At 44.8% G+C, this 27,103-nt stretch overlaps 1 protein-coding gene across 1 annotated transcript in view; it reads right to left on the bottom strand.

The window, feature by feature from the left end:
* The window catches only part of gatad2b (GATA zinc finger domain containing 2B), a 56,248-nt gene extending 30,484 nt beyond the window's left edge, over window positions 1-25,764 (bottom strand). Inside the window, exon 1 of the mRNA XM_085791073.1 lies at window positions 25,521-25,764. The gene's annotated coding sequence lies outside the window, so the exon portion shown is untranslated. The remainder of the gene's footprint in view (window positions 1-25,520) is intronic.
* Window positions 25,765-27,103: the final 1,339 nt, after the last annotated feature.

The raw sequence follows: 27,103 nt of genomic DNA, 5'->3' as shown, positions 1-27,103 counted from the left end.
TGATCTGAATTTTTTGGGAAAGGACAGATTTTTTCTCCACAACGTCCTTGTAATTAAATTGAATCCTTATTTCTGGGCTATATTTCTTGACATTACTATGAAATAAAGCATGTCACAGTTATAGATTTTCTTGGTACGATTATTGTCCGAGAAATAATCATGGTATTACGATTATTATGCATCAATAAATTTCACAACACTATGAATGTGTAAAATCAAATATAGTCAAAATATAATTACATTTCTTATCTATAAATATAGGACCAGTTAATAATCCCCTGGGGGAAGTGTTTGAAATATAACATTGAAGTCATTAATTGCCATCTATAACAATTGTTTAAGTTTATTTGAATAATTTTTTAAATTACAAATGGCACGCTAACATTTAAGTTCCCACCAATTCAGTGTTACGTTAGCTAAATGGACCAGTATCTGTGCATCTTCCTTTACTTTGGCCGATATGGATTAATTGTGAAAACAAGTATAATTGTGACATCCCTTTATGAAATTGGCCGTTATTTCTCAACATTATGATGCAATTAATTGTTATTTCTTGACATTATGACATATTTAACGGCCTGTAAATTAAAGGGCTACCAAATAGACTTGTAATGATGCGGCGAGGACGCTTAAAGGTATAATGTGTAGGAATTACCCCCATCTAGCTGTGCGGTTGCATATCATATTCTTGTTGCATTCATGTGAAATCGGGCAGACGTCAGACAGACAGACGCTGCATGTAACAGGATAAACAAGCGTCTATGTAAACAAGTGATCCGCCAGCACGAGGCAAAACAATACAGGCGTGACAATATGTTGACATGGTGATGTCGTATTGTTTACCCGACCCACGTTTTACCGTCTTTCTCTCGTGGAGTAAAATGACATCCGGTTGGTTTGCCGACGGCCGTCTGCCTGACTGCACCTGAATGCAACATCGGTGCCTCCGTCCTTCCTCACACTACACAGTGGTGACAGTTTTAACAGGCGCTACCTGGAAAACTTTCTCCCCGGGCTGACAGCTCCGGTGAGTTTCCGTGGTTACCTACGGTCACGCTGACACTCAACGTAACAAAAAATGGCGATGCAACATGGCCGCCTCGGTTCGGTGCGTCGTCCACTTATGTATTTGTAACGACTTGTAACAACTCATTCTAAGGTACGAGAAAGCTTTCATTTGTATGCGGGTGTGATTCGACTTCGGTGAAATACGTAGAAAGCTATAGGCTATTTCATTTTTGTTAATAAAAAGCCAAATATGTTACACACTGGGGCTTTAATGTTGCTGCCGAGTCAAACTCCACCTGAACAAACACGCTCAAATGGACGCTCGCTCTCGTTACCCACACTGCACCACGGCAGCATCAGTCACCAACACCTGGGCCGTCGCCCGAGCGCGGCGGGCGCGCCGGTCGACTGCGATTCAGAGGTTTTAATTGGGCCCGTTATCTCTTCATCAACTTCCTATTAGCAGATTATTCCTGCTGGTGTCGTTCTATCGTTTCCCCTCATCTCCTGTATCGCCGCCGCCGCCGCCGTCGCTCTAATCTGTTCGTTCTGTCCTCCTCTAATGTCTCTCTCTCCGTTATCCTCCTCTCATCTCCAGCAGCCTCTTTAACACTGGGAGGAGTCTTAATGATCACACAATACGGCCCTCCCCGCCACTTCTTCTTCTTCTCTAATTAATTTGTGGCGCAGCGGTGGGGCCCAGTCGTCGCCTCCATTTGCAGAGGAGGAGAAGAAAAAAAAGAAAAAGGAAAAAAAAAAAAAAAAAACACTAGCAGCTCCTGCAACCTCTCTCTCTCTCTCTCTGCTGCCGAGCCTCCACCTTTAATGAGAGACAGAGAGCCGCTGATGAGCCAATCAGGGTCGGCCTTGTGCTTGCGCGTCAGTAACTGGCACCCCCTCCTCCTCCCCCCACCCCCCCTTTCCTCCCCCCTCCTCTCTCTCTCTCTCTCTCTCTCTCTCCCTGGCCACTGCCGCCGCCGCCGCCGACTCCCTTTACATAATATAATGACTGTTTCAGTCAGCTGCTAAACAAGCCACACACTCTTTCTCCTCAACCACACCCCCTCCCCCTCCCATAATCCCTCCCACCCCCCCGCCCCCCCCCCCCCACCCCACCCCTCTCTAGCTGTGGGCGCTCTGCCAGGCCGATGCAATAAAGGAAAAGAAAAGAAAGAAGACGGAGACACGGCGAGATAGAGAAAGAGGTAGAGGTAGAGAGACAGAGACGAGGCTGATGGAGTCAAACGTCTCATGTGGAGACAAGTGGGGGGGGGGGGACACATACAGGTGGGACACAGCAGGTTTGCCCCCCCCTACCCCCCCAAGGAGCCTCCGGTGTGTCCAGACATCCATGTACCACATTCCTGCAGAAGCCAGGATCCTGTAACCTTCCTCCCCCTCCTCCTCCTCCAGCTGTACAGTACCACAAAGAAAAAAAAAAATTCCTCAAATCCTCCATCTTAACCCCCCCCCCCCACCTCCCCCCTCCTCCTCTTCCTCCTCCTCCTCCACCTCCCCTCCTTCTTCTTCTTTCACTGTAAAAATAAACACATGCTTACTTTCAGGGGCCCCTTAAACGCAGCCAGAGCTTCATTTGTTCATATTACACCGGCCAATCACAAGTGGACGTGGTGGAGTCTGTGTGTGTGTGTGTGTGTGTGTGTGTGTGTAGGCATGTGTGTGTGTGTGTATAAGAGTGAGTAAGTGTGTGTATTGGGGGGGGGGGGGGTAATGAAGGAGTGACACAGCCAAGACACACCGACTGAGAGCAAGAGGGATTTTTTTCTTCATCTCGTGCTGCTCTCCTCCTCCTCCTCCTCCTCCTCGCTCTAGTCTTTGTGTGTGTGTTATGTGTGTGTGTGTGTGTGTGTGTGTGTGTGTGTGTGTGTGTGTGTGCAGGGCTAGGAAAAGAGGCAGAGATGGCAGCTCTCTCCTGACATAATGCCAACTCTTAATTCCCTCCTCCCATCCCCCACCACACACACACACACACACACACACACACACGTTCTTTATGCAGCAATCGATCAGATGGCTGCTGCTAAAATGTCCTCCTCAGCCCGGAGCCTCCCTCCCTCCCTCCCTCCCTCCCCTCCCGTTTCCTCTCCGAGTCCACCTCAGGTCTGTCCCGGTCCCGGTCCCGGTCCCCGGTCGTCGTGGCGTGGACAGCGGGTGAGCCACCACCACCACCACCACCACCACCACCGCCGGTGTTTGGCGAGCGTGGCCCGGCGCCAGCTGACTGAGTGTAATAGTAATAGGGCCATTTGCAACTGCACTGTGGAATCTGCTGCTCATTTCACGCATGATCTGCATCATGACAATTCATTTGGCTGATGCAACTCCTCTCTCTCCTCCCGCTCCGCCTCCTGTCTCTCCACCGCCACCTCCACCTTCTCCTCCTCCTCCTGGACTCTCTTTTTCTTTTTTTCCTTCTTTTTTAAAAATAAAAAACACACAACCAAGGAAGCGTTCTGCGTTTCTTTTCTTTCTTCTTCAACCGTTTGATTCATTGCTGGGTGACGACGGGCTTATCGCCGAGGCGCAGGAGCCAGATGTGTCAGAGGCCCGATGCTCCATCTCCACCCAAAGACAAAAAAAAAAAAAACCCACCAACAACAACAACAACAACAACAACAAAAACAACAACAAGGTGCAGCAGCGTATCACCGAAACACCTCCGTCTCTCATTAATCCCAACATCAAAATGGTGGTGATGGCTGCAAAATGGGAGCACTGGCACAAAACTGGCAGGACCCTCGAGCAGGATTAGTCTCATGTTGGGCTACACACACACACACACACACACACACACACACACCCACACGAGAACTGTAACTGGGCTGGCACCAAAACAAAATGAGTTCACCGTTCACCTGTTATACTAATTATAGAAAGTCTGAGGTTTAAATCATCCGTTTTCATTTTCCCCGATTCCATCAAATTACCCCAAATAGTCAATTAAATAATAAATAATAGTCTTTATTCAGAGTTCATTAGAGGTTGTTCAGGGCGATAAGAAGCCGTTTTGATCATATCATGTGACGTAATCAAATATTTCAGAATAGCTATAATTAACTTTTCAGGTCAAGGTCATTGACATTATTATTATTATTATTATATTACGGGCAAATGAGAGATATTCTAAATTCATCGTTAGGAATATTTGTGTTTTGGAATTTGTGTTATACGTCGTCCATCACAGACATTAATTAGTGATATCGTTGTTGTTGTGGTGGTGTGATAATGTTAATACAACTAATTATCAGGGATGCAAACGGGTCAGGACCAAAAAAGAGAGGAATTGTCTGGCGTGGGGGGGCAGCTCACCATTAACAAATGATTACATTACAATATCATGGAAAAGTCGATTTCCAGTAGTTCAACCCCAACCAAGTATTGAGTGCATATAGATGGACATAGTTTTCAGATATTAAAAATCCTTAAAAAAAAAAAAAAATCCTTTGCAATATTTCAATTTAGGAGATACTGAATTTTAGGTCTCTCCTTCACCTCTGAAACGGGGCAGGGCTCCGTGGGAGACACCTGCCTGACACAGCAACGTAGGGAACCGTGCATGTCCGCGGTGCAGAGCTCCACGGACATGCACGGGGGAAAAACGGCGTCGCCGTCGCACCGACTGCACGCGGATACGCGCCGCTTTGGGTAACGAGCGCGCACGTCGCGCGTCAACATTGGAGGTAGGCTGTTATCAGTGTAATCAGAGGCGACCATGAATGAGTTCGCATTAGATTGTCACTGTCAGCCTGTTAAAAAACATTTTACTGACCCCAGCTGAGACGCTGAGACCCCCCCCCCCCCTCCCCTCAAAAACAAAAACTCTTCGGATCTGAACGATTCACACAAGTCACCTAATTGGTCATGAAAAAAGCGAGTTTCGCTTTTCGGCGCGCTGTTTGCATCCCTGAATTATTGATCCAGATTGATACAACAAACAAAGCAACGGTAGCAACAAAGAAAATGTTGATTGAATTATGTTAATTAATTATGATAATTTAAATGAGAATCAAGACATTTCAGTGTCTGACATCTGCAACCTCTGGTGACAATGATGGGCATGTGTTGGAAATATTGAAATAAAACAGGCTCCATTATAATGATATATAATAATAAAACTTAATTTAGCGTCCGTCCAGACTGGTCTGATTTAAATAGACGTGGTGTTTCCAACCCAACAGGCTTTTTGGTCTGTGCTGACCTGAGGCGTCTGTGTCCGTCAGTCAGTCACTTCCTGTTTCATCCATCTCCGCTGTCACTCACAGGACAGGAGAGAAAACCGCTCGGAAATAAATGACGACCTGCGACTGGGACTGCGACTGCGCCCCCGACAAGTGACGGTGGTTATCATTATTATATCAGGGCCCGCCCCGGGGAGGTGGAGTGGCTCGTCCGCTAATGGGGAGGTCAGCGGTTCGATCCCCGGCTCATCCAGTCCAGGTGTCAACATGTCATCGAGCGACACACTGACTGAACCCTTAATTTCCCCCGATGTCTCATCAGTAAGTGTGTGTATGTGTGTGTGTGTGTGACAGAAAGAGCTCCGGGTGAAATAATAAATGTGTTTAGATGCGATTTCAGGCTCCAGCTTGGTCCCACCACATTTTCACTTAGCTTTTATAAAGTGAACTCCCCCCCCTCCTCGATCTCGTTCACACAACACACCACCTATTATTAACCCCCCGTCCTCCTGCTATGTGACAACACCTGCCATCTTTGTATCTGAGTACATGTTCTCAGACTGAGTCATCATCACAATCTGCTCAGACTGTAAATAGTTAAAAATGTGCTTCATAACTCTCACAACGCTGCTGCTGCTGCTGCTGCTGCTTGGATCTACAAAAGGTCTAAATCCAGAGACGTTCACTATCACAGATGAATTTGTCAAAATATTTTCTTCGGCAGCTTCCACTCTGAAACGAATCCAGCTCTACGTTCATATCATCGTGCTCAGACCAGAGCGTTGACAACAGCAAATGGATTCATAAAGATAAAACTAAATACCCAGTGCTGGGGACGTACGCTAACAACACACGACATACGGTAAGGAACGTGTAAAACAGCACAACAACAACTTTTGTTTAAAAATGTTTGTGTTTTCAAAAAGTTAAAGAAGGTAAAAGTTGCATCTTGTTTTCTATTTTTAAAAAAAGAGCTGGGTTTAAAAAAAACGATTTCCTGATTCATATCGATCGTCATTTAAAAGATCTGATATCGATTCATAAAATCCTTAGATTGATCTTTTAATACAGTACTCCATTTCTTGTTTCCTCTGTTAGATCTGCGCGATCGCGATTACCACCCACAACTGTACTGAAGAGTTACACCGTTTACTTCTGTAGTGGGTCATTTTAAATAAATGTGCATTAATGTCACTACTTTTGGGTCAAATCTTTATGTAAACATTTATATTTTTGATAATGCACCAGGTTAGAGAGTTTCATCCTTCTTAGTTCTGTGAAAATCTCTTTCATAACCGAGCAAAATTGGTATTAATACTGAAATATCTCTACATGAGTCAATATCGAAACGGATCCAAAATTGAATTGGATTGGGGACCTTGTGAACCGGAATCGAACTGATTCAGTAAATCAGTAGCGATACCCAGCCCAACAGAGTCACAGTGAAAGTCACAGAGGTCCTGTTCACACCTGGTCCTGATCCCATCACAGTGCTCAGCTGTTCGAACATCTGTTCACATCTGTTTTAAAAGAAATCGCCTTCCACTGCTTTAAAGGGGAACTATGCAAGTCTGGTCGCTTTTTCTGCTGTGTTGCTAACCCTCCTCCCGGCCATGTGCATTTGTTTTCAATGAATCCGGTGGATGAATCCATGGAGCGGTACATAATGTTATTTACCACACACGCGCTACGATGTGTATATTTGTGTAGTCTTATCTGTCATAAACAAGAGATTACGGGTTACGGGGCGCGTTTGTGTCGCGGTGCAGAGACGAGAGCTGGGACACCGGGTCGGAGGCTTTCATCTTGCAAGGTTGGTTTTCAGCTAAGAGACGCTAGGTGGAAGGTAGAGAGCCTCCACTCTCCCTGTAACAAGTTACAAGTCATTTGTTTAACCATCACTAGTACTCTGAAGCTGTTTAATGAAGGTAAAAATGTAGCGTAGTTCCTCTTTAACGGCACAGAAACAGGTTTGCACTGTTTTTAGCCAATGAACAGACAGGTCTGTTGTCATTGTGAGTGTGGGTATGAGAGAGCAGCAGTAAAAGAGAGTGGGGGTGGGGGAGTAGGAGGAGTTGGGTGAATTAATGAATTGAAATAAAGTTGTAGCAGTTTAAAATAGTAAAAATACTTTTAGTTTACAATGAAATGTGTTGGGGCAACTCATGCAGACTTGGAGTCGGAGGAGGTCAGTGGAGCAGTTGGACCTGGACCACCGGTGATGGGATCACAGTTCCTGTGTCTCCTGTGAGCTAATTTTATTTAATGTAAGTAACTTAAACTAGATTAACACAGGGGCAGGATCCACCTCAACGACCTTCTCGTGTCACTCACAATGTGTTTTTAGTAATTTAAAAAAAAAAACAGAAAAGAACCCCAGAATGGGACAAAGCCCACTTAATCCAGCCTTCAACACCTACAACCACTCCTACTACGTGCATTTCATGATATACTCGACACACAAGATGACAACATGTCCAACCTGCATAATGAGTAATTCGAATGACAAATTTATAAATTAAAAAGTAATCAAATACCTGATGTGAATCTCAAAAAATGTATAGGCCTACACTCACATGAAGTTTTTGACAAAGCAATATTTAGAAAAAATCGTAATGGAAACACTTTATTTCCATTTAAGTTGTGTTGGATTTATCATAACGAGAAACCACTGAACTGAAACACACAACATCCACTGCTGCAGGGCTCCACACTGGCCCTAAAATTTGAGACAGTGCAAGTACATTTTTCATCTACTTGCGCACGTGCAACAAGTAAATTTGCCTCTTTTTTTTTTAACACTGGTGAAACAAGAAAGTGGCGACTCAAAGAATCTGGTATCTGTCATTACAGGTGTGTGAGGATCATGAATGAAAAGGAAATGTGAATATTTTGCTTTGTAAGTCGATTTACGCCCCTAAATCTTCTGCTTGTGCGCCTCTAAAAGTTTAGGTTAGGGGGCCACTGTGCTCCTACTAATAAATGATGGTCTGGCGGCCTGTATTGTGTTTGTCTACTTTTCTAATAATAGACAGAAAATCATTTCTATGTTGAAAACTCAGATGGATGCCCGACAGAAGACCTCAGCTCCTTGACACACAGACAGTCACTTATTACCCAGGTAGCAGCCGTGATGGTCTGAGGCCGGATGCTGCTCTGCCTCTTCTCTGCATCACAACTATCAGTGTGTGTGTGTGTGTGTGTGTGTGTGTGTGTGACTGTTTAAGTTTGAATGGAAGAACAAAATGGCCGCTGTGGCACGGTCCCAGCAGGATCCAGTAGGATGCATGATCATTACCAGTCTGTATGATCGAGAGCAGCATGAGCGCAGCAGCCAGGATGTAGGTCATGTTAACTGTGGCGGTGCTGAGCTTTAGGCTGCTCCGAGGTCAGTCAGGGTGAACGGCAGGGAGCTCCGTCTCGTCACATCCGACCTCAACGCAGCCTGGTTCGACCACGGACATGTCACCACCGAGTCAAAGTCCAGAGAAAGCCTTAGAGGACGACGCTCACTTCATAAATACAGATTAACAGGTGCTTATAGACTGGACTCAACGTGCTGATTCAATGTCGCTTCACACATTCTGTTTGTTATTGTCAATGACAGTACAACTGCCGTCATGTCGTACCATCAATCATCAGACTAATGTCCAGTTTCCACTGACTCCGTCTCTGCTCTGTTCCGACTCCTATGCCATTTAGCTCCGTGAACTTTTATCTCATTGTCTTATTCTCATTTTTTTGTTTGTTTTTTAACCTATATCTGTAGGAAATTTGCTCTTGTCGGTTTTAATTATTTGTTTATTTCATGCTTTTATTTCATTGATTGAAGCACTTTCTGTCGATTCTAATTCGTTTCTTGTTTTATACTTTATGTCTGGTTTTGATTTGCTCAAATTGTGATGGATGTTTCAACTATCGACTCTGCAAAACTAGTTTACCCTTGGGTATCAATAAAGTAACCTGAACCTGAACCGTATCAACATATCAAACCCTCTGCCCTCGCCCACTGGATGCATCACATCTCTGATCCGTCTCTGGAGACCCGAGCAGCTGGGGACCCAAGATCACGAGAAAACTACAAACTATCGTGATAAAGAGCTGTGTATAAATGTAAACAACAGGTCATCATTCCTTTATGAGGCTGAATTTCTGTCAAACTACTTACTATGGTATTTTTTCTTTACTTTTGGTTTGTCTTCTTGTAGAACGGGTGTGTTGTATCATAAAATATTGCGGTTTTCCACCTCAATGAGTAATATTTTTTCATCCATGACGTCTTGTGAGCTTTAGGTCCCTCTGATTGGTTGATGAGTTGTTGTTCGTGCCAGCGGGTGAAACTAATGTTGACAAAGTGATGATTTACGATCGTAAAGTTTGTCGTTGTGTTTTATTTTTTAATTTACCGGATACTCTTTGTGTTTGACTTCCTGTATGGGGCGATCTAATCGACATGAATTGATGCGTGATGTCTGCCTGCCTGTTATCCTGCTGCGTATTTCTGCAGGACCGCCGGAGCTGTGACAGACTGGAGACGCATGAAATTCGAGGTAATGTCACCTGGTTTCAGTCTAATGTCAGTGTCGGCTGGTTTTTCTGGGAAACACCCGTACTTAGATTTTGTAACACTCATCATTCAATGATCAGTTATCACCTGCTGATCCTGGTCGACTGGTATCAATATCAGTGCTGCAGACGGACAGACAAACACTGTGGAGCAGTCTGGAGACACGGAGCCATGATCTGCTCGTTATAATTACATTTGGCTTAAATAACTCATAAAGAAAAGTCACATTAAATTGTCTGCCACACACAGACACTAAAACCTAATTTGACAATTTCCAACATTCGAACTTCCAACAAACTCGCTTGTAAATGTATAAAACGTGACCTTTAATCCACAGTCTCACATTTCCACTGAACTGCACTGAACTGTGGACACACAATTTATTAGAAAACCCCTGCTCCTTCTTTCCTGGTTGATCAATCCTATTGTGTAGTTATGCGCTGTTGTCATTTACCTGTCAGTTGTATCGTGACCGACAGTCACGGGAGCACACGACCTACTGGAGCGCACTGGACATGTCCAGCTGCGTTTCTGTTTCACTGATGCTGCAACACTTGTGTGACTCGGGACGGCAGAATGAGGTCCACGGGGGCTAATTTCCTGGACACAGTGGTGCTCTGCCCCCGTCTCAGTGTGTGTGTGTGTGTGGTGGAAACTCCTTGCTGCTGATCACACCGACAGTCCTTCAGGAAACCACCACAGGCAGCTACCATCTGGCCGCTTTAGCCAGCGCTAGAAAAGATGGAGAGATGTCTGGGAACAACAAACCCCTCCCTGTGCCAACAGGAGGCAGCGGCTCAGGCATCTCAACAACAACACACACACACACACACACACACAGAGAGAGAAGAGGGGGGGGGGGCTGCCTGAATGTAAAGGATGTTGATGACAGCGCTGCTGGGAATATGACCAAAAATTACATATGGCCAGTTTTTGACACTAATGAGGCCAATCAGAGCGGAGCCCATAGCAACAGAGTTGTAATTGGTTGTGTGGGGCGGCTCAGGAGTTGATGGTTGTGGGATGCAGATTCAGAGCCAATCAGAGTTGAGAGGAGAGGATGCTGGTGGGTCTTTGTTTTTGGACGAGGTGATTGGTGCGGTGACTCGGTGCCATTCAGTCCCGTTCATTCAGCAGGACCGCAGTGTGATAACAATTACGCACACCTCCACCTTGTGTGTCTGGATGCACGACGGCGCGCACACACCACCACCACCACCACCACCACTGACGGCAACACACCTTCCACCTCGTGCTCAGACACAACGCTGCTCTTTATTAAACTAGACAACAGCTCATTGTGGGCGTTGCTATGACAACCGGTCGTCTATTTTTATGCCGTGCCACTAATCAATTCCTGTTCTTGCTGTCGCCTGAGGGGTGGGGGTATGTGCGTGTGTGTGTGTGTGTGTGTGTGAGGGTACTGATGGGGGGGAGAGGGGGGCAGTGGTAGAGGGCAAAGGGGAGGAGGAGGAGGAGGAGGAGGAAAAGGAGGAGGAGGAGGAAGAGGAGGAGGGGTGAGTGTGCAGTTGGAGACAAAGAGCAGAGGAAGTGAGAGAAAGAGAGAGGATTCGACGATTCATCTCATACCGACACACTGAGGTCTCCATCCACTTCACTGTGTGACTGTCTGGCATCGTCTGCTCGCAGCCACAGAAGCTGCTCGGGATGATAACGGCTTCATCCACACACGCACACGCACGTCACACACACACACGCACGCACGCACGCACTGACTGCAGCCTCTCCAGAGGGACGACTGCTGCTCAGACTCAATAGGCTCAACGACATGTCAACTCAAGCCCTGAACCTGCAACAGCATCAACCATTAACTGAGATTACAGACAAAACATGAACCAAGCACTCGACGGAAGGAAATTAACGTAATCACTGGTTCCTTCGGAGTCGGACCTGCTCTGGTTTTCACCGTTAAGTATCAGCTAATGTAAAGATGATCAAAATATGATTTGTTATTTATAGTGCTGCTGCATTTCTTTATGGTTCTGTTGCGTCTCTTTACGGTGCAGTGTTAAGAGAGACAGCAGTACTGTAAAACACAGCTGCACTGTAAAGAGACGCAGCTGTACTGTAAAATACACAGCTGTACTGTAAAACACACAGCTGTACTGTAAAATACACAGCTCTACTGTAAAGGGACACACAGCTGTACTGTAAAATACACAGCTCTACTGTAAAGGGACGCACAGCTGTACTGTAAAATACACAGCTCTACTGTAAAGGGACGCACAGCTGTACTGTAAAACACAGCTGCACTGTTAAGAAACACAATAATACTGTACATAATGCAGCAGTAATGTAAAGAAGCACAGCTGTACTGTAAAGAAACTCAACAGTACTATAAATAAACTTAAAAGTATTGTAAAGAAACACAGCTGTAGTTTAAAGAAACACAACAGTACTGTAAAAAAAAAAAAAACACAACAGTACTGTAAAGAAAAGCAACAATACTGTAAAGAAACACAACAGTACTGTAAAGAAACTAAACAGTGCTGTAAAGAAACGCAACAGTACTGTAAAGAAACGCAGCTGTACTGTAAAGAAACACAATTGTGTCTTTTTGTTGTTTGTTTGTGCAGAACTTGCCCGTCAGACAGAGAATTTATCAACAAGTTTGTGTTTGAGTGGAGTCGGTCACACTCAACCTCAACAAAGAAGAAACTATTTTTAAGGGAAACCACCTGCTGCAAGTCTTTCAGTAAAATCAACTCAACCAAAGCATCAGTGAGGAAAAGCAGCAGTGACATCCAGCTGTTGTGAACACTTACAAAAAGGTCCACATCCACAACCTGCAGTGGCTCCTGAGAAGTATTTAGACCCCTTCACTTTTTCCAGTTTAACTGAAAATGGATACAACTGCTAGTTCAAAAACCAAACCCAGACGCTAAAACATCTTTACGAAAGTCCTCAGACCTTTATTTCACCACCACGTAGAAACCCTTTAGCTTCCACTTGTGTGAGTCTCTTGAGCTCTGACCACCTGGATTTGGACAATTACACCCTGTTTTCGCCAAAACTGGTGAGTTTAAAGGGATAGTTCAACATTTTGGCAAATTGGCCCATTGCCATAATCGCTATAATCATAACAGTAGGTTCGTTACCTTTATTTGTCGGTGCAAGCTATTTTTAGAACGGAGGAGCGGAGCGGCAGGCTGCTCACCACGCTATGAGATAATAATGGAACGTTACGAAACAGAGCCGTTTTCGAGGTAAATACAGGGTAAATACAGAGTCTGCTTGCTGAAAAAGTGTCCCTGAACGCAACGCGCATCAGTGGTTTTGCATGAATTTACCTCTAAAACAACTCCGTCTCGTAACGTTCCATTGTTATCTCATAGCGTGGTGATTGTGCAGCTCACAACTTGTCCACGACAGCCTTTTGGAGTTGTTGGGTTGTGTATTTGATGAGTTTGATGAGGAAAACCAAGAAATTCCCTTAGCCTCCATAGCATAGCCCTGAGCAGCCTGCCGCTCCGCTCCTCCGTTCTAAAAATAGCTTACACCGACAATTAAAGGTAACGAACCTACTGCTATGACTATAGCGATTATGGCAATGGGCCAATTTGCCAAAATGTTGAACTATCCCTTTAAGCAGGTTTGGTCAAACCTGGATTTGTTGAGACCCACAGCTAACAAACCTCTCAAATCTAATAAACCTGTCATCCTCTCGTTTAAATATTTATGTTCAAGTACGAGCCTGTCCTCGGCCTGCTGTTGTATCCCTGTGACCTGTTGGACTCTCTGACCGGTGCAACAACAATTTCACCTTTAATTGGGCTCATCTCAGAAAAAATCTACTATTTATGTAACGTAGATAAACTGAGCGATCGACCAGAGTGATCACTTCTACCATGGTGTTTTTATTTTAGCATCAATGACTTCTGCAGCTACACCTCAGCCGCCCAGTTCTCATGTAGTAACACAGTAATAACAACTAACTATTGTAGTCACTGGTTGGGATCTGTTGGTGGTCCCTTGTCTGCCTGAATGAGAAGACAACATCATAAAAGCTGTATTAATGACATATGTTTGAAATTAGATAATTGTCTGGACTGCATTTCTTCAGCTACGACTTCAGTGTATATCACATAATGTGTGTATCATTACATTAATAGGAAACTTTGGTAGCCTGTGGCAAAAAACAAAAACAAAAATCATATGATAAGCAGTAGGTCGACCGTTGTGATCCTTTGTGTGGCAGTGAAAGTCTTTGAAGTTTCAGAGACTCAAACAAAAAAAAAACTAAAGTGCGTCGCTGAGGTAAAATAACAGAAGATTTATTTACAGGAAAACGTCAAAAAATGCTTCCTCATTGTCAGACAACAGGGGCGTGCGTTTCTTGTTTCTTGTCGCTGTTGCACTCCTGCTGCAAATTAGTCTCATGTTCCTTTAAAAAGGCGCAGACGTAATTTTCTTCTCTCTCTTTCTTTCTTTCTCTCTCTCTCTCTTTTTTTTTTTTTGAAATGTATTTATTTTTGCCCAGGGAACAGAGCAGCAGAGTCGAAACGCAGCGAGCCAGTCTGAGCCGGTTTGTAACCTCAGGGTATGGAATTATCTCTTAATATGTAGCCGTTAGTGGTCAAGACGTCACACAGTTAGACAGTCAGAGAGGGAGCCAGGGTGGCAGGAGGAGGAGGAGGAGGAGGAGGAGGAGGAGGAGCAGCCCCGGTGTTTTCAGAGCAGAAAGAGGAAAATCTCTTCCTTTAGGAGCTGGCACTTTGACAAGAAAAGACTGAGAGCAGAACTTCAGACCACAGGGTGGGGCATACACTGTTCCACCAGCCAGAGAGAGAGAGAGAGAGAGAGAAAAAAAAAAGAAAGCAGCGGGAACATGAGACATTTAGTCGGAGCGAGGCGCACAATGGTAGACAGACATTTTAAAAAATGTGACAGGCCAGGAGGAGAATCGACACACAACCAGGACCAGCGAGAGCAACACACATACACACGCACACACGCACACACACACACACACACACACACACACACACGTATTGTGTAAACACTACGACACTCGACAGCACAGCGATATTAAGACACAGAAAACCCCTGACAGTCAACGCCAGCGAGCTCCACAGCAGGGCCATGAGGGCAGTGCTCGTATTCAAATTCACGTCACACGGCATTCTGGGTATTTCAGGGTGGGGAGGGGAGGGGGGGGGGGGGTGAGGCTGAGCTGAGGCATTGCTGTTGGATGCTGGTGTTTGGTTTGTTTACATACGGTGCAGATGTGACAGATGTTATTTTTAGGTACAGCCAAGGACGCGGCAGAATAGCGACCGAGGAATGAAAACTTAATGCAGTGAGCGGACCGGCGCGGGGCAGAGGCCGCCACATCGACCAGCAGATCGGTCTCAGGCACCAATATTACGCGTACTACCGATACATGTTCTACAGATGTTTACGGTACGGCCACAGCTGGAGTCACATTACGCACACGACGTAAAGATGGAGGAACGAGAACAAAACATCCAAACACACGGAAGCTGGCAAAGGCGCAGCAGCTAAAACTAGTAGTAGAGCCTCATACCTCACCTGCACATTCAAGATTCAAAACTTTATTAATCCCTTAAAGGGCATTTCCATTTGGCGGCTCGCACACCAACATAGCTCATAGCACAAAACAGAGAAACAAGGAAAGAAAAGAGAAGGTTGGCAGCTGTGTGCAAAGTCTGAGAGTTAGGCTACATGTAAGGAATATGAATAAATAAATAACTTAATTAAAAAGGAATTTGAATAAATATCACCATTAAAAGTACATCTCTATATCTCCGAATAAAAAAATACATAAAAAGTACTCAGTGCCCAGTATTTCAGTTAAAAAAATTCACATAGTTTTGTTCAGCATGACGGCTACCTGCCAGAATAAAAAGAAAAGGCTGTCAATAACGCCTGTCGTCCATCACAGAAGAGTTGGGGACAAGAACGGAGAGAGGCTTCTCTGCTAAACTCGCTGGCAGTCAGATGTGGATGGACATGAATAACTGTGACAGGTGTGAAAGTCAGTATCTTGAGTGAAGCAGACTGCCTCATCTTCCTGCGCATGTGTAACCAGTAAATTTGCTGTTGTTTTTTTTTTATTTTAAAACACTGGTAAAACGTGGAAGGGATGACTCAAAGAATCTGGTATGTGTCATTACAGGGAGCAGGCCAATGTGTGTGAGGATCATAAATGAAAAGGGAATGTGAATATTTGCTTTGCAAGTCGATATGGTGCACACCCCCAACATTTTCTGAATGCACTCCTAAAATACAGTAAAAAAAAAGTTAGTCTGGACTGGAGTCCTGTTAAGACAAAGCAGCAATCAAACACAACCAGTAACACACAGACTCACATCAGTATGTTAATGCCGACCACCAAGACCATGCTCAAAACTCACCTTTTTAAATGAGCTTTTAATCTTTCTTTTCAAAGGAGGTTAAATCGAACGCAACTGGACTTAGTTATTTGTTATTTGTTCCTAGACAAATAACTAAGTCCAGTTGCGTTCGATTTAACCTCCTTTGAAATACTATGACCTGGGCAAATGAGAATATGCACCGGCCTATCTTTTAATCTATAATTTTGTGTGTTTTATACTGTTTTATTGCTGTTTTTAATTTTATTTCATTCTGACTGTATTGTATGATTTTTAAAATGTAAAGTGTCTTTGAGCATTTGTAAAAGCGCTTACAAATAAAATGTATTATTATTAATAACAGCTCAGCCCTGCTGTCATTGTATATCTACTCTTAGTCGATATTGAATCTTGAATCTTGAACTGAGACTGTTATGTATATGATTGCGTACGATAAAGCTACCAAAGACGTCCTTTGTGTTGCCATTGGACTAATTGGTATTTCAACACTTATACACAGTAACAGGTGAGAACAGCACAGTTAACTTCACTTATTTATCTTAGCAGATTCAGGGTTTCACAGGTCGACGGTGAACACAGGGATTTACCAGGTCGTACACCAGCGCCAACCTCCTTAGACCAAAAACCTGCAGTTCTTCTACTGACCACTAGAGCGTGGCTCCAACAGTGAGTCAGTCCCCATAGACTCCCATGTTAAAATATAACACCAGTTCTAGCTTCTCTTCACTGGCTGCCTGTCAAACCGATTGATTTTAAAATTGTATTGTTAACTTTTAAAGCTCTTCATGGTCTTGCTCCCAACTACATCACTGAGCTTTTCATTTTATACAAACCAGCTGGTAACCTCAGGTCCTCAAACTTGTCTCTATTGGTTGTACTCAGGTCTAGGCTGGTGACCAAAGGTGACAGAGCTTTTGCCATCTATGCTCCCAAATTATGGAACGACCTCCCTGAGGACATCAAGTCCGCCAGCTCACTAACGAATTTTAAATCTCTTTTAAAAACCTACTTTTATAAAAAAGGCCTTTTAAATCCCAGAAGGCAGCAGTCAGGTCCATCTATGCCCTTATTTCGCCTTTTGTATTTATTGACTTCATTTTGTTGTGCTATTGCTTGTTCTTATTGTTACTGTATTTTATGCCTGTGTATGCACTTTGTAACTATGTTAAGAAAGGTGCAATACAAATAAAGTTTATTATTATTATTAAAATGTTTAGAAATAAACATGCCACGTACAACCTGGTAATTTCCTCCTTTATGACGACTGTTTACTAAATCTTTGCGTTATGTATAATTTAGGGTGTGGCCACTTTGAGTGACAGGTGGGCGAGCGCATCAGGAACCTATAGGCGATGTCACAGAAGCTACGTCCATCTTCATTTACAGTCTGTGCTCATAGATAATCCATTATGATCAGCCTGATCAGTCACGTGACCATCTACGGTACAGACGCGCTGCAGTGTAAAGACACATTTTATGATGTTTGGTGCTTTACTAAGGCCGATCACTGAAGAAACTGTAAAAAAAAAACAACAACAACCACCGCACATCACCTGTGAACTAAACTAACTCATCTCAGCATCGGTCTCGCGGCTCTGATCTCCTCTCAGACCGTCGTCGTCACGTTTGGTCGCAGTCACATTTAAAAGGAAACACCTGGATCATGGACGTGCCCTTCACTTACGCCGAGCATTAGGAGGATTACACTCAGACTAGTTGACTGGGGTGACCTTGTGCGGCACCTGGCTAAATGCAGCACAGCAATGCAGCACTGATGTGCACGCTGCTTATTCACTGGCTGGATTAGTCACAGCTGCACTGCCACTGACTGTGGGCCGTTTCCACACCACTCCCTGCTTCACCGCTCCACAATCATTCATATCTCACACACACACACACACAAATCAATTACAGCCAAGTTACAGGTATAAGCCACAATCGCTCCGAAATGAATCTCTCTAATCATAATGAAGAGATTTTGTTTTTGTTTTTTAAAAAGGAGATAAAATCCAGCAGGTTTTCAGTCTTACACATCAAAACACAATAAGTTGAATCAAATTCATATAGAATTGAATGTATTCTCCCATAATCGCACCGTTACGTGCATGAAGGATGTGCAGTGTATCTGTCACGTTGACACAACAGCTGTAGTCCACCGACGGGTTTTTAATGAGCTACTGGATCAAAACACTGCAGGTGTGGTGATTAAAAAAAACCAGGAAGCCGATCAGAAAAATCAATAACCTCACATGCGATACGAATGGAGTCGAAGCGAGGGAAGCACTCGGGAGTGGAGGCTCTTCCCTTACAAAGGATCTTTCGTACACAGAGGGTCACACCCAGCAGTTCTCCTGTGCCGGTGTAGATTGGACCGGCACCGGGTCGAGGTTCAGAACAGATCCTCCATGGCACAAGTGTCAGGATAGGAACCCCGACGCCATGACAGTTAAAGTCTCTGTGGCACCGCGTAGAACGTAAATAGCGGTTGCATGAGTTGGCAGTTTGACTGACAGACGGGCCATCCAACCAAAGTTGTCTGAGACTAATTTCATTGGTGGGCCACATTTTGGCCCCTGCTGCTTACAAAGACGACTAAGTTTCGTCATTGATGTGTCAAATCACTTATGCAATCTATTACTGTCTAATACTTTCCAGATATACTCAGATTTTTAATAATTTTGCCAAAAATGAGCCAGCTGGGATGGTACCTTTAAGTCTGAAGTTAATTTGAAGCAGGTTTCAGTCTGAACACATGGCTGTTAATGAGTCGTCACTTGGTTTTGTTTCCGTCTGCTAACTGGTAAAAAAAAACAAAAAACACTTTGACGTCAACGCTAATGAGCTTTTACGAAAACGATCTCAGTCAAAAAAAACAACAGATCAGTTTCCTACTGTAGTTGCAGGAAAAAACAAAAAGAAATGAGGAAGAACAATGGTGAAACGTCCAGAGATTTTTTATCTCGGGCCAAAGGTGGTGGAAGGGTTACTGAAGGTCACAGGTTAAGTTTAAAGAGGAACTACGCAGGATTTGTAGCCTAACTATGCTACATTTTACCTTTATCAAACAGCTTTGGAGTAATTGTGAAGGTTAAATAAATAACATGTAACTTGTTACGAGGGGCAACGGAGGCTCCCTGCCTTCTGCCTAGCGTCTCTTGGCTGAAAACCAACCTCAGAAGATCGGGGGCCACCGCCCGGGCGTCCCAGCTCTCGTCTCTGCGGCACCGCGACGCAAACGCGCCCTGTAACCTCTTGTTTATGATCAGGGATGCAAACGGGTCAGGACCAAAAAAGAGAGGAATTGTCTGGCGTGTGTGGGGGGGGTGCTCACCATTAACAAATGATTACATTACAATATCATGGAAAAGTCAAGTTCCAGTAGTTCAACCCCCCCAAGTATTGATTGATTGATTATAGACATAGTTTTCAGAAGGCCAACATTTCTATATTAAAAATGCTTTTTAAAAAAAAGATCCTTTGCAATATTTCAATTTTGGAGATACTGATTTTTAGGTCTTCACTGAATGTTAGTCATAATTATTACTATTAAAATAAACTGAATAAATAAAGACATGGGATGTTTCATTCAGTGTGTAATGGACATATAGGCCTATATAATGTTAGTTTCACTTTAATTGAACACATTCTACATCGCGGAAGCAACGTCTTTCCACTCAGGGCTTCCTTCACCTCTGAAACGGGGCAGAGCTCCGTGGAAACACCTGCCTGACACAGCAACGTAGGGAACCGTGCATGTCCGCGGCGCACAGCTCCACGGACTTGCACCGTTAATATAATACATCCATGACATGCACAGGGGAAAAAACGGTGTCGCCGTCACATCGACTGCACCGACTGCACGTGGATACGCGCCGCTTTGGGTAACGAGCGCGCATGTCGCGCGTCAACATCGGAGGTCGGCTGTTATCAGTATAATCAGAGACCATGAATGAGTTTGCCTCAGTTTCACGTGATTGTCACTGTCAGCCTGTTAGAAAAACATTTACTGACCCCAGCTGATCGCTGAGACCCCCCCCCCCTCCCAAAAACAAAAACTCTTCGGATCTGAACGATTCACACAAGTCACCTAATTGGTCATGAAAAAAGCGAGTTTCGCTTTTCGGCGCGCTGTTTGCATCCCTGTATGATGAAACTACACAAATATACATATCGTAAGATCGTATATGATTATTTAATAGAGCCACCGGACTTGCACAGTTCCTCTTTAAGGCCGAAAACACAGTTCTGCCTCTTAGAAAGAAGTTTTTCCAGTCACTGTCATCAAATGCTCGCTGCTGGATGACAGTGAATGGATATTATAAAGATGAAGTCTAGACCTGCTCTATGTGTGAAGTGCCTGGAGATAACTTCTGCTGTGAGCCGGGTCTGTATGAATAAAGATGGACTTGACTTCACTACAATAGTGATGAATCAGAGGAGGATATGTTGTGACTGATAAGACGTCACCAACACACACACACACACACACACTCACTCACTCACTCACTCACTCAGCGCACCTGACCGACGCTGCGTTAAGGAAGACGGCAGCCATGTTGGATGGGTGTTAACGAGGGGTTTGGATGTTCATTTACTGGTGGGAATTTCCTGAAAGGCCGTCTCTTTCAGTGTCCTCCGCCACCGTTTAAAGGGATAGTTCAACATTTTGGCAAATTGGCCCATTGCCATAATCAAATTGAATTTGATGAGTTTAATGAGGGAAACCAAGAAATTCCCTTAGCCTCCATAGTGTAGCTCTGAGCAGCCAGCTGCTGCGCTCCGCCGTACTGAAAATAGCTTACACCTACAATTAAAGGTAATGAACCTACTGCTATGACTATAGTGATTATGGCAATGGGCCAATTTGCCAAAATGTTGAACTATCCCTTTAAAAACAATCACGCAGCGAACCGACCAGCGGCTCTGTGACTTCACTCTTCTTCTACTTCTTCTATGAAATCGACGTGTCACGGTCGACATCGGACAGCTTTAATGGCGCTTAAACGCTCGAAATGAACTGGGATCCCACAAAGCGTCATATGACCTTCACGTGTCTAAAATGTTGAGTCGTGTAAATTAACCTCTGAGTGTCCGACTGACCTCCTCCCCCACCTCCAACAACAACACACACCTGACTCAGGCTGTCATTTGGTGTCTGATGGTGTAACTTGGTTTGGAGCAAGACTGGGGGCCGTAACACGAGAAAACTAAACATATAAAACAAATAACCGAGACGGGCGCCTGCTTCTCCCGCTGTTACGTTCACCTGTAAGCATTATCTGGAACCTGTGTGTGTGTGTGTGTGTGTGTAGTCGGTGTATGTGCTTTATCTCTGGTCTGCTGGAGGCCAGGGGTCACAGACAGAAAGACACACAGACAGACCCTGGCCTATATATAACAAAACAGCGACACAACGAGCTAGACGTCTGACTTCATCTGTTGCACAAAGCGGTTCAGTTCTTGACCATCTTCTGTGGGACAGCGGTGCAGTGAATTCTGGGTAAATTGAGAAAAAAAGGAAAAGACCGACTCAGAGGAAGCACAACCAGCCGCTGAGCTCCATTTGCTCCAGTAAAACATGAAGAATTCAACACTTACAAGGATGTTTTAGCTTTAGTTGAAAGTAAAACAATAGGCTAATAATAATGACCGAAATAAATGTAAAATATTATTAAACCTGTGTAGATGGCTCATGGGTCGATGGTACCATGAAGTATTCAGCACTTACAAGGATATTTTAGCTTTAGTTGAGAGTGAAATAAACTAAAATTTAATTTATGGATGGATGGCACCACTTTCCAATGAGTCAATTTCAATTCAGTGTAATTTTTATTCAACTAGTTGGTATAATGATAGAAAATAGCTGCTCTTTCCCTTTTCATAGCCCAAATGATGAGCCATGTTGTCTGTTTTTTGTATTTTTTTGCTGCTCGGCGCTGGTCAGAGCAGGTGTCATTGATTGTTACTATGGTAACACTGGTCTTAGTAAGCCTGAATTAACCCTGAGGTCTGGTATCTAATGTTTCAGGTTTAAAATGAGTCAAGTCTTTATGTGTGAAACAGAGTGACTAACATCAGACTGATAGTGGAGACCGGACTGCTCACAGAAGAACCAGTCGGACATTATCTGAGTGGTCCCGGCTTCGGGAGGACATGCATGGGGGGACAACAAGTGTGGACCTGCGCTCACCACCGCCGGCCTCTGCCCTGTTTGTGGACATGTGCTGTCCATCTGGACCGGCTGACTGTGTCCAACACGACAGCAACAGCCGGTCAGAAGTTACAATTTCTCTGCCCGTCTCAGTGAATAATAACCTTATTTATGATAATAATAATAATAATAACACTGTAATTACACACAGCAGCCGGCTGCCCGCTCTGATTGGCTCGTGTGAAAACTGTTGGCTCCTATAGGGAAATGTGTGCTACTGCTGAGAGTGTAAATATAATCAACAGTGACGTACCTATGATAAAAAACGTCAACCAAACATGTGCAAACCAACAACGAATCACAACCTGATGTGTCGTCCTCCATTGTTTCCAACGACTATGACAACGCGCCGCATGTTCCTCCATCACCACGAATACGCTCTGTCCCTCACACGCCGTCCCGCTGCCCCAAATACTCACTATACGGCACCAAATGTGGATTTAATCCGCCACTGAAAGTAGTCCCCATCAAACGCACTGTTTCCTCCAATTTTATAAAATTGACTGAGCCTTTCTGTCTTCAGCAGTGGCGGGGTGCGGAGAGATGGACGAACACAGCCGCAGTCAGAGTGACTACTGGGAACAACCCGGTCCCATTGGGTCAGAAGTACACTTGCTAAAATAAATAAATAAATAAATAAATAAATAAAGCATAATGGTTTTACTGGCCGCCTCTGTGTGGAAGAGAATGGAACGAAAAACTGACTATAATCAATTTAAAAATCAAGAAAATCACAAACACAATTTGACTGAATAGGTCGGTACTGCTACATAGGGCTGGGTTTAAAAAATCGATTTTCCAATTCATATCGATCTTCTTTTGAAAAGCTCCGATATCGATTCATAATCCATCCTTAAATCGATCTTTTAATGTACACCATTGCACTGTTTACTTCTGGAGTGGGTCATGTGAAATAAATGTGCATTAATGCAACTGACTTTTCGGTCAATTTAATGTAAACATGAATATTTCTCATAAGAGAGTTCCATCTTTGTACAATTTGCAAAATTAGTTTTGCTGAAAACCACTTTCATAACCGAGCAAATTGGTATTAAAACTAAAATATCTCTAAATGAATCAATATTGAATCGAATCGGGATCAAATCAATTCAGTAAACCAGTAGCGATACCCAGTCCTACTGCTACATGTGTATGGTTTTGTGTCGGTGTCTGTCCGCTACTGAACACAACAATATCTTAGTGATAATTTTGTAAAAACATGACTGATTTCACAGTTAGTCCTATTTAGAAATATGTGTTGATATTTGAAAATGAGGATCAGCTTATAAAAATGACAGCGTTAAATGGTGGTTAAATGAAATGTTTCATTAGGACTGTTTAACAGGCAGGTTACAGACCAACAGGAGTAATGATATCAATGTCCTGATGCTCACACTGCGCTCGTGAACCTGTAGCAGCTCCACCAAGACCAGCTGACAATGTTTAAATCCACTGATTTAATGGACTCTCCACTCTATAGTCCTCTATAGGTACTGTAAAAACACTGTCATAAGAGCATGCGAGGCTCATCTGTATGCTGCCGGGGCTGCCAGGGGACTCTGAGCTGGAAATAGGAAGAGGAAGGACTCCATCATTGAGAATACTACAGTTCATTCACACTCTTCAACAGCAAGGACCTTTCATTCATACAGACCCACTATCACTATGTGAGTGGAGGGCTGAATGTACCAAGGTCTGCCAACTTTTATCTGAAACCAGAGGCTGTGGGGGCCACTTTACATCCCCCCTGCTCACTTCATGCCCCGCAGGAGAGACGAAACAGCTGCTTCGTCGACTCGTGACGCTCCGAGGACAGTGACAAGAGGCCGGTCTGCTGTCTGTCCACTTGTATTAACCTAGGGGACGTCCTCATCTACACGCTGCTGTGTCTGACACTATACTAATCCAGTCCTAGTCCTGGGAGAGAAAAAAAAAAAGTCCTGTAATGGAGGAAGGTAACACAGGCCCATAATTTGGCCATAATAGCCTTCTTCATTCCTGAGTGTTTGGACGTACTACTGGACCCAGTCTGGGACAGTACACAGTAGATAGCTGTCATATGCGAGTCCATCTGCCATCTGTGACTCATGTAAATCTGGAGGAGCAGTGCAGCAGCAGCAGCAGCAGCAGTAGACACGAAACAAGCTCCTGTATACTGCAGAATAATAGGCAGCACACATTAAATATTGATTCCCGTTTGGTCTCTAACGTCATCCAGACATCTACCTCCGTTAATCCGCCGCTCGGGGAAACAATCAGCCCCCCCCCCCCTCTCTCTCTCTCTCTCTCTCTCTCTCTCTCGGCCCTGAATAAAAAGCCTGTGGCCCCCTTACACTAACATGTTGGCCGTGGCTGTCAGGCGCCAGGGAGGCAGCCATTTAGGTGCATATGGAGCCAGTTGAGTCTCTACGTAAATGGCTGATGCATTTCGGATTTTTCTTCCTAATTGCTGAGAGCCATCAACGGTCTCCGGCCTCCTCCTCCTCCTCCTTCTCCTCCTCCTAGCGCCGTTAAATCGGACACTTCACACACCGCTTAGGCTCCATTAACACGGTCGGAACATCTCCGTCTCATCCCGGCACTCTTTAAAAGAAAAAAACGAGCCATTTTTTTTTTTTTACAAGTTATTTTGTAAGGAAGCCCCGGCTCTTTCTCTCCAGTCTACTAGAGTTAACCCCTAGAGACTCTGGATCAAACAATGAAACCGATTGGAGGCACATTCTGCTCAACGTTCCCATCGCAACGTAAATTCCGACATCGACCGTTAACAATTCGGTTATTTTCGAAACACAAACCGTTGTTTCGCCTACCCCCCCCACCCCCCCTTCTTCCCCGCGCGCCGCCCGGAAGGATTTTAGACCTCCGGAGATGTTTGTGCCGCGACCCCCCCGGACCTTTAAATGTAAATGAACCGTTCGAGGCGACGGCTGCTTGGTCGCCAACATGTCAGCCCCGCATCAATAAATAGCGAAGCAAAGCCGCTCTATTGTCTGTCAGCACATCAGCACATCGACCGGCTTTGCACAACGACACAACAACTTGCCCGTCCTGCCGCCACTTGAATCCCGCCGCTGCCATTTCAAAACAGTCTCTCTCTCTCGCTCTCTCTCGCTCCGGAGAGGCCGGAGCCCAGGCCGCGCACACATCCTCGGACTCACCTGTGTCTCCTTTCGCCTCAGTGTTGTACCGTCTCCGGGGTTCACGGTCCGGTCCTGACGCGCTGCAGCGGCTCCTCACCACCAGTCCCCGGCACCGGCAGGCAGCACTGAGCCGCTGATTGGGCCTCGGCAGACGCTCACCCCCTCGGTGCAGCCAGACAGAGCGCTCATTGGTCGGCCACTCACTCGCCGTGTAGCGCAGACGGGCAGCGGATTGGCTGTTTGTTTTTTTCCCCCTAGCAGAGCCAGACAGACAGCCGATTGGCTCGCCGGGATTTATTGGTGAATCTCTCTGGATGCTGATTGGCTGTCGGTTTCCGCGGCGGAGACCGTTAGAGAGACGTGATTGGCTGGTTGTAGTGTTGTTGTCTGTGTCTGGATGGAGAGCCATGTTACCTCCAGCGGGGCTGAGGAGACAATGTGTGGGTCAGGACTCGCTCGGTAACGGCTTCTTTAGAGGCTTAATTACCCCCGAAGCGTTGATTTACCGGAGCCGCGATGCTGGACCGGTGTCGGGGACTTTAGAGGTCACGGCTCAGACCAAACTGGTCCCCTTTTACTTTGTACCGGAGAGACCTGACGTTACACCGGGCTCTCTGTATGCAAGCATGTAAATGACAAAGAGCCACGCAGGGCGAGCGTGCGGTGCGTTGCGGTACAAAGTGGCCTCAGACTTGTAGACCCCCCCTCCCCTCCTCCCCTGCCTTGTAGCTGTGACAGGAAACGTTCAGACAAAGGAGGACTTGACTGTCCCTTCATGAACACGTCAGGGACAGAGATGATACCTCAGCAGCAGCTGCACACAGCTGGATATTAGCAAACACTGCACAGGTTTAAAAGATGTAAACAGACGAGTTGCAGCCGCATTAAATGACACAGAGAAGAGGAAGTTGGTTCAATTAATAGGAATAGCCTAATAATAATAAATAAGATGTAAGCTGCTGCTCTGTGGAGACAAAAGAGAAATCACTGAGGAGATGCCAGTGCTGACCTACTTTGCATATTGAAATATTAAATAATTTATCACCTACTTAACGTTGGATGTTTTTACTTCCTGTTTTGTTGGTGACACACTGTGGGGACTGCTGTGTGATCATGTGATTCATATGTAGCTTCAGTTTTCACTGATCACATTCACCTACAGCTCATCTTTTTTTTTGGGGGGGGGGGTAATGAAAGCAGTGTTGTTCTCCGTGTAGCTACAGGACTGTCACCCGGAGGTATGGTCTGATGATGATACACATGGTGATATCCTGGGTTACTGTCTGCAGACAATGAATGGAGGCAGACATTGCTGCTAGCAGCTGTTCATATCCACCACATGGGGACTGAGCCCTCTAGTGGCTCGAACTTCCCCCACAGTAAAGCTCTACTGTGTGACTTCCCTGAATCATTAATGCTATCAGTTAAAAATATTATCAAACCTGTGTTGATGACCCATTATTATTAGTACTAGTTAATTCGATCTCGTGCACAGAATTGTTACAGTCAGGCATCAATCAACATTCAATATGTTAATTCATAAATGTTACATAGACCGAAAAGGTGTAGGCTGAAGTTCCTACCCTTTAATTCTTAATTTC

This window comes from Trachurus japonicus, chromosome 11 (genome assembly GCF_045865225.1).
Source record: "Trachurus japonicus isolate A0001 chromosome 11, Traja_1.0".
In the NCBI taxonomy this organism is placed as follows: Eukaryota; Metazoa; Chordata; class Actinopteri; order Carangiformes; family Carangidae; genus Trachurus; species Trachurus japonicus.
The sequence above is the reverse complement of the archived record's forward strand: the minus strand, read 5'-3'. Positions and strand labels throughout refer to the sequence as shown.